The sequence below is a fragment of the Silene latifolia genome, chromosome 1 (assembly GCF_048544455.1).
Source record: "Silene latifolia isolate original U9 population chromosome 1, ASM4854445v1, whole genome shotgun sequence".
Classification (NCBI taxonomy): Eukaryota; Viridiplantae; Streptophyta; class Magnoliopsida; order Caryophyllales; family Caryophyllaceae; genus Silene; species Silene latifolia.
Window position 1 is genome coordinate 111,877,571 of NC_133526.1, and position 8,648 is coordinate 111,886,218.

An 8,648-nucleotide genomic window follows, 5' to 3' on the forward strand; every position below is an offset into this window, starting at 1 on the left:
AGGTGATAGATAACACAACTAGCTTTGATATGGTATATGGGTCACCTCGTGATTCATCTTGAGTCAAGATTTATGCCATCTAAAAGTTGCCACTGCGTGCTGAAATGTACAACACGAGTTCATCCTAACCTGTTATTACTAAAATGATCATATCCCTCAATCTAGGCAACATACCGGGGCAATTATTTTTGGAGGTTGTAGATAACTCTTGTAGATACAAAATGATATAGGTTGGGCATGTTAACTCTAAAGTATTACAGAGTTATGGACTCTGCAAGTAGGATGGTATTATGGATATAGCTGTTGAATACCTTTTGAAGTGCGTGTTGTCAGGGGCTATCTCCGCGCTTGATAGATAACACAGCTTCGGTAAACAATCGGGATATGAGGTTCAATTGCTCAATTGCGAACTCTAGTGTAAATATGGTAAGCTTTTAGTACTGGAATCGGTTGTTATGGATCGATGTCGCTCATTGTGCCATGACTGCGATCTAGAGTGTCTTAAAACACGGTCATAATCGCAGTCGAAAATCCTATAGCCTGGTGCCAGGGTAAGGTCAAACAGAAGCAATACTGGACAGCTACGGAAATGGAAATTACGGAATACAGTAATTGAAATACTTCATAAAGTTGATATATATTGCTGAAAAATCTGGAACAACAATCCAATCTTTAGAATTCTGGACAATCATACATTCTAATGCCTAATACTTGTATGACAAAGAACACACTATCAGAAAGGAAACAAGTGAAATAAAATGCAACACACAAAATAAACCCACTCATTTCCGATGAAAAACCAAAATAAGGACTCGTTTAAAGCTGAGCACTTGAGAATAATAGCAATTGAGTTAGAGATTTTTGAATTTGGTTGATTTGATTTGTGAAAAGATAAGCAAAAACTAGGGGTTCAAGACCAATTGAAAGGAAAAGAAACAGGGTTTCAGACCGTACTGTCATAACAAAAGAAGTTTTCCTCAGGAATGACGCAGGCCGAGGTTGGGAAAACAAAATATAACACAGCTTTGGTAAACAATCGACAGATGAGGTTCAGTTGAGGGAGAATGTACTGCTGACTTCTGACCATATCAAAGCAATGCTTAAAATTTATTTTAAGAGGAAGCTTTGCTCATATCTCTACTCGACCGGTTGTACTTCATGTGACTAGTCAGATACACAAAGTAATAAAATCAGATATACAAATTAGTACACCCGGATGCACAGGTCAATTTGTGTATCCATTACAGTATACACGTGTACCTAAAGTACTACTGTGTGTATCCATAACAGTATACTCCTTCCTGACGTCACTTTACGCCGCCGCGACCACCATAGATCACCACCACAACCTCCAGAGAACATGAAACCACAACGGAGCTCCACCCCTGCTGCCTCTAATCTGATGACAATGGATTCGAAAAGGCATCATCGAAAAAAGTTCTAGATCTAAATGGGGCCTGAAATCTTAATCACCCATTATTGTTGATCATGGCGACGAACTAATTCCTCACCTCGTATGTCTCCATACCACCACAATATCCTGCCTTTGACAGCACAAATCTGGCAATCACACCGCCGCCCCGACCACTAATAGACAATATTTGACAGTCGAAAATATTTTCCGGCCTCGTATTTTGTGTATCCACTGCATCCAAAGTCTGCGACCACACCAACCACGCCCCCAAAATTAGCGACATCAACGTAACCATAGACCATGCTATCAACGGAAACCTCGGACCGTTCCGGCATCGCTCCCACCAAGAAACAGCTACAACGAGCCCTCCTCTCTCCAGCACAACACAAAACTCTGTCAAATATAACATCGCACCATGCCAACACGCCTCCATGACCAAAATAGGTCTCATTTTTACAAAAAAAATTGCGATTCAAATCATACATTTATGCAAAACGAAGAAAAAATTCAAAAAACTACCACATTAATGACATTGTTACAAGATTTCGAGTCAAATAGATTCCATTTTGGTCGAAGATGACTGTAATTGTGGTGGTGGTGCTACTACACCGGCGACGAGATTATTAAGGTTAACCGAAGAACGAAAAAGGAGAAGATAAGAAAAAGGAGCGACAATGTACATGCGCTCGATCGCCGACAAGGTTAATGACGGAGCTCCGGCGTCAGTAAGTTGGTGGTTGCCGGACTTGCTGTGTCGACGTCAAGTGGTTCTGGGGTAACTGGTAAGAGTGAAGTTATGAGGGAGTACTGTTGATAGTTGGGTTATGCTGACTGCGTGAGAGTTGGGTTGAAATATTAGCCTTAGATCTGTTTTAATCAAAGGTTTATATTTGAGTTCGAATAGTTCGCACCGTAAAATAGTTCGTACGAGATCCTGATTCTATATATATATATATATATATATATATATATATATAGTATTGGGTTCATCTAAGTCCACCCACAAACCTTGAGTCCATAAGTCCTCATCCAAGCCCTTGGATGAGGAAGATGGGTGGCTTAGATGAAACCTCCTAAATGAAGATTAATTAGCTAATCTAACACTCTCTCTCTACTCTTTTTAATTAATCACTAACTCATCTCAATTAACCACTAATTAAATATATATACCTTTTCACTCACCCATTTCTCTCACCTCTCACACAATTTCATTCCTCTTATCTCTCTAAAATCTAAATAAATAAAAAACCTCCAAAAATCACCCAAAAAAAACCCAATAAAATCACCCCAAATAATTCACCCTCTCTCCCACTAACCACCACCCCAACCCATCACACACCACCCCACCCAACACCCCACCCGCACACCCACCACAATCGTCACCAACCATCCCGCCGCCACCTTCCTCCTTTCTTCGTTTTTTTTTTTTTTTTTTCGAGTAAAGTTGTGTATGGTGTTATTGTGATGGTGGAGATCTGAGTTTTTTCTAAAAACAAATAATAAATGTGGTTTTTTTTTATAAAACAAGTACATTATTTACATTAGCATATTTTAGATCTATTTTTTTTTTGAAAAGAAATTGTGATTTTTGTTTTAGATTTAGTTTTTGAAAAAAATTATAATTTGTTTAATTTTAGATCTAAAAAAAGATCTCAATAAGTTGTTAACTTTTAGATCTTGTTTAATTTTGTGAGATCTTTTTATTAAAATTATATTTTTCTCTATTAAAATTACATTTTTCTCTATTAAAATTAGACTTATTAAAGTTATACTTTTTTTCATTAAAATTACACTTTTCTCCATTAAAATTACACTTTTTTCTATTAAAGTTACATTTTTTCTGTTAAAATTACAATTTTCTCTATTATTAAAGTTACACTTTCCTCCATTAAAATTACACTTTTATCTATTAAAATTACACTTTTATCCATTAAAGTTACACTTTTTGTGAACTAAAATTACACTTTGCTTTATTAAAGTTACACTTTTTTCTATTAAACTTACACTATTTCTTATTAAAATTACATTTTTTTCTGTTAAAATTACACTTTTTTCTTTTAAAATTACACTTTTGTTGCTTAAAATTACACTTTTTTCTGTTAAACTTACACTTTTGTCTGTTAACATTACACTTTTGTTAGCTAAAATTACACTTTTTTCTGTTACAATTACACTTTTCTTAGCTTAAATTACACTTTTGTTGCTTAAAATTACACTTTTGCCTGTTAAAATTATACTTTTGTTAGCTAAAATTACACTTATCTCTACTAAGGTTACCCTCTCAATTACTAAAGTTTCACTTTCAATGGACTAAAATTATATTCTCAATGGACTAAAGTTACATTTTCAATGGACTAAAGTTGCACAATTTGGACAATTTGGACTAACTAATGGAGTTATTAGTAATTTACACAATTTGGACTAAAGTTACACAAATTTGGACTAAAGTTATACAATTTGGACTAAAATTACACAATTTGGACTAAAATTACACAATTTTGGACTGAAAATACAAAATTTGGACTATATTTGGACTAAAAATACACTATTTACGACTAAATTTGGACTAAAAATACAAAAATTGGAATAAAAATACACTATTTACGACTAAATTTGGACTAAAAATACACTATTTACGACTAAATTCGGAGTAAAAATACACAGTTTGGACTAAAGTTACACAATTCATTTATTTTGAGTCATTGAGATTGTGCAATTTCAATCATTGTCCACTAAAGTGTAACTTTAGTAAATTGATAGTGTGTATCTTTTATCTTTTTATGAGTGTAATTTTAGTTCACAAAAGTGTAATTTTAGTCCACGAAAATGTAATTTTAGTCCATAAAAGTGTAACTTTAATCCACAAATTTGTAATTTTAGTCTACAAAAGTGTAATTTTAGTCCACAGAAGTGTAATTTTAGTCCATAAAAGTGTAATTTTAGTCCAAATTGTATAACTATAGTCCAAATTTGTGTATCTTTAGTCCAAATTGTGTAAATTACAAATAACTCCATTAGTTAGTCCAAATTGTGTAAATTTAGTCCAAATTCGTCTAACTTTAGTCCAAAAGCGTAACTTTAGTCATTGAGAGGGTAACCTTAGTAGAAATAAGTGTAACTTTAATAATATAGATAAATGTAACTTTAATGAAGATAAGTGTAATTTTAAAGGAAAAAAGTGTAATTTTAACAGAAAAAAACGTAATTTTAACAGAAAAAAGTGTAATTTTAACGGAAAAAAGTGTAATTTTAACAGAAAAAAGTGTATTTTTAACCGGAAAAAATGTGTAATTTTAACAGAAAAAAGTGTAATTTTAACGGAAAAAAGTGTAATTTCAACAGAAAAAAGTGTAGTTTTAACCGGAAAAAACTGTGATTTTAAGAGAGAAAAGTGTAATTTTAACGGAAAAAAGTGTAATTTTAACAGAAAAAGTGTAATTTTAACCGAAAAAAATTTAATTTTAACCGAAAAAATAATTTTAATAGATTCTAAATCACATAATACCAAGACAAAATTTTAAATATGACAATTGGCAAATATATATAACAAGACGAATATTAACAAATCGATATCAACAACAAAAAAGTAAAAAATGAGATTTGAAAAATCAAATCTGAAAAATGGTAAAACAAATCAAAGATCTAGTGAAAAAAAAAAAGTAAACAATGAGATTTCATAATTAATAGATTTAGTACTAAAATCAAACTATAATTTGTAAGAATGTCAATAACCGGAAAAAAAAAAAAACAAAACATCAAAATTGAAAAAAAAATCGGAAATGAAAAAAAACGGGTCAATGAAAATTGATCTATTTTAGTAGATCTAAGATTAAAATAAAAAAAAACTCACAAAATTGAAACAATATTATATAGCAAGACGATATTTGAGTAAAAAATATGTTATCTAGCCATAAAATTCTATACCAAATCAAAATATGTCATTATTTTTTTTTAAAAAAAATCCGTAAGGTGGAGTTCTCACGGTTCTCATTATGTCGGTGGTTCTCACCAGATCCCAAATCTATATATATATAGGGTCGAGATCCGCTGAGAACCAGTAGTATAATGAGAACTGTGAGAACCATTCATAGCCCCTTGTATCTTTAGTAATACCATCCCCGAAATTGCCGCGCATCCACCAACCCGTCCAAACATAATTCATTTCCCAATTTTCCATCTCTCTCATATTTCTTTCTCTCTCTTCGACCATCATCCCTGCTGCGACTCACACCTCTACCAGCACCGCATGTCCGAGCTCCATCGCTTACTGCTGCGATGGCCGCCATCCTAACCTCCACCTCCGTCGTCTCCTGTTGTGGCGACCATGGCGACAAACCCAATCCATATCAATCTTATTTGTTGTCACAAGTTCGGTGTCGATTTGCTGCTTCGAATTGATTTCTACGCAGCTATTGGTTCAAATCCGAGTGTGCGAGTGTAGTAATTGATTCAAGGAGGGTTAAACTGGCATCCTATCTCCAATTTCAGGTGTCTTCTAATCCCTAATTGCTTTAACTGCATCAATTTGTTGAATTTTTGAAATTAGGGTTTCAGAAATTCGTTCTTTGGGTTCAATTAGTTCAAGTTATGGTCGACTTCTAGAGGATGTTACTCTCATTTTGTGGGAGCGAATTGAGTCGATTATTGGGCGAAAATTGCAGGCCTTATCTGAGTAGATTTTGATGCTGATTTAGGTGTTAAATCTGCTAGTTTGCTTTCCTTTTTCTTTAATCGTAAATGGAAGCCACTAACAACTGACAGACATTTTTCTATAATTTTGTAACACGGGATGATACAAATCAGAAATTACTCCGATATTGCCAAATATGGAAATCAAAGATGTCAAATCTAAAGAAAAACGTGATTCCGCTAAACGTGAGTTACTAGGCTGAAAAACAAGGTGCACATTTTACTTATTTCGAAAGCCAATTAGCTCAAACGGCAGAGCATTGTGCAATGCACAAGATGTGGGTTCAATTCCCACATTGGCTAAGAAATACCGGTGTTTCTTTTATATTCTTTTACATTGTGATTGCCTAGAAGGGGTCAGATTTGGTCAAATCGGATCTCGGTCTGTAGTCAGTGGTTAGGTTGATCTATTCAGTTGCAATTTGGAGCGGGTTATTCAGGTTAGGTCAATTTTGCTATGAAATCAACAATAAACTTTATAAACTTGCCTGGTTTAAAGTGTTCTATTTTTGTGGCTTCTTGCACAGAACTCCGATTTTCTTCAAGACATTCCTATTCTTCTTCTTGAAGGAATCTTCATCATAGTCATCCAAGTAAGGTGAAAGAGGCAGTGGTCCAGTTGGGTCGACATACTTGCCATTGCTTCCCGGTGAGAGCATCGAAGCAGCAGCCTCTGCAGCCTTCCTCCATTGATCTGACTGCACTTTAAGTCTCCTTAGCTCAGCCTCCATTTCTCTATTTGTTGCCTGAGCCCTCTCGAGCTGCTCTGTCACCCTTGCTACCTTCGCCAAAGCATCCATCTCAGCGGTTCGAGAAGCGTCTAGTTTAGTGATCTCTAGCTTGAGTGTTTCATTCTTTTCCAAAACATTTTGTAATTCAATCTCCTTATCCGTCAAATTTGCCTTTATCTTCATCAGCTCAGCTCCCACTTCCTGATCTTTGTTGGGCTCCAACTCGGATTTCATAAGCTTCGAGTTTAGGATATCATTCTCTTCTGAAATACCCTGCAATTCTGTTTCTTTGTCCATCAAGCTTCCCTTCAACTCCTCGATATTTGCAGTAGTTTTTCTCAACTCTTCCTTCGAATCGCCTCTCTTAAGTCGAACGATCTTTGATCTGAGCCGAGATTTCGGATGCACTCTAATTTGCGCCTCGCTAAGGGACCGTTCTTCCTTAGCTCGCCTCTCGGCAGCTTCTAGGGGCGGATCTTAGTCGCCTTACCTCCAACTTAGCGACTTCCAAATCCATTTGACACTGATCACTATTAACCGTCTTGAGATTCTCAAAAAACTTTCCGGGAAGCTTACATGTGCCCTTGATCGCTATAATTCGATACACAACCGCATCATAAGCCTTTGTCAAATTTGAAACATCTGATCTGAGTGCATTGATGGTGTCCTTAGCAACTTCTAGTTGGGCTAAAGTCTGCTTGATCGAATTCGGGCCTGGGCTTGATTCTTTGGCCTGCACTAGCTCGTGTTTCATGGTATCGACAAGGGAACAAGTTTCCGCCAAAGTATTCTTCAAGTTCTGAAGCTCAACCAGGGAACTATTTTCCTCCGATTCAGAGGCCTTCTCAAGTTGTTGTTTAAGCCTCTGGATTTCATCCAAAACCGACGCTAACGGCGTCATCAAGTCGTTGCTTAGTCAAAGCCTCGATTTTAGATTCCCACTATTGGTCCTCTTGAGGATTGTCCTGGAAATCTGTGGCGTGTAGCGCTTTTAGAGGCACGAGAGGTCCGAAAGTTGCTTCTCGATTCTTCGAGTTTTACAGAAACATCTGATAGTTGCTTTTTCACATCCTCGGCATCTGCCTGAGCCTCCTTTTTTTGTGACTCGGAAGCAATCAACTGGTCTTTCACTGTCTTCAAATCATTCTCGAGTTTGGAAACCTGGGATTTTAATTCAGACAATTTGCTAGGCCGCTTCTTCTGTAAAAGGAATACAACAAAAGAAAGGCTATGAAAAATATAATTCAATCGACAGGCAAAAACACCATACAGTAGTAGTGAAAAAAATGTGTCTTTATATTTAACATATACCGTTCAAATATGGTAAACAACTGCATACTATAATATGGTAAATAACGAGGTGAAAGTACCTCACAAATTGGGCTACTCCTTGGTGATCTACGTTTAGTTACTTTTGGAATTATCTTTTGGCGTCCTGACAGTTGCATTACTGGATGGAGATGACGAGTTGCGTTCAGGTGGGTTGATGTTGAGTTGTCTTGCTGGTCGTACAGAAACCTTTTTAGGCGACTCCTTAGGGCTGGCTCTACTGAAAAAATCATATTATTACCGGAGATAAATAGCATTAATGAAATTATACATAAACAAATAGTCATTTAGATCCGTATAGCAGCAGTACCAAAAATAAGTCAATAACAACATACTCAGCAACAAGTTCAAATGACGGGGTGAGGCGGTCCAATATATGAAATCCTAATTCCCAACTCTATGCTAACAAGTAACAGCACATGAGGCTTTCTAGAAATGACTCGTGATGAAAACTGTGTCCGGAATTACATTGCTACAACAAAATA

At 35.7% G+C, this 8,648-nt stretch overlaps 1 pseudogene; it reads right to left on the reverse strand.

The window, feature by feature from the left end:
• Window positions 1-6,517: 6,517 nt before the first annotated feature.
• On the reverse strand, window positions 6,518-8,397 carry LOC141653189 (interactor of constitutive active ROPs 3-like; annotated as a pseudogene).
• Between the last annotated feature and the right edge of the window lie 251 nt (window positions 8,398-8,648).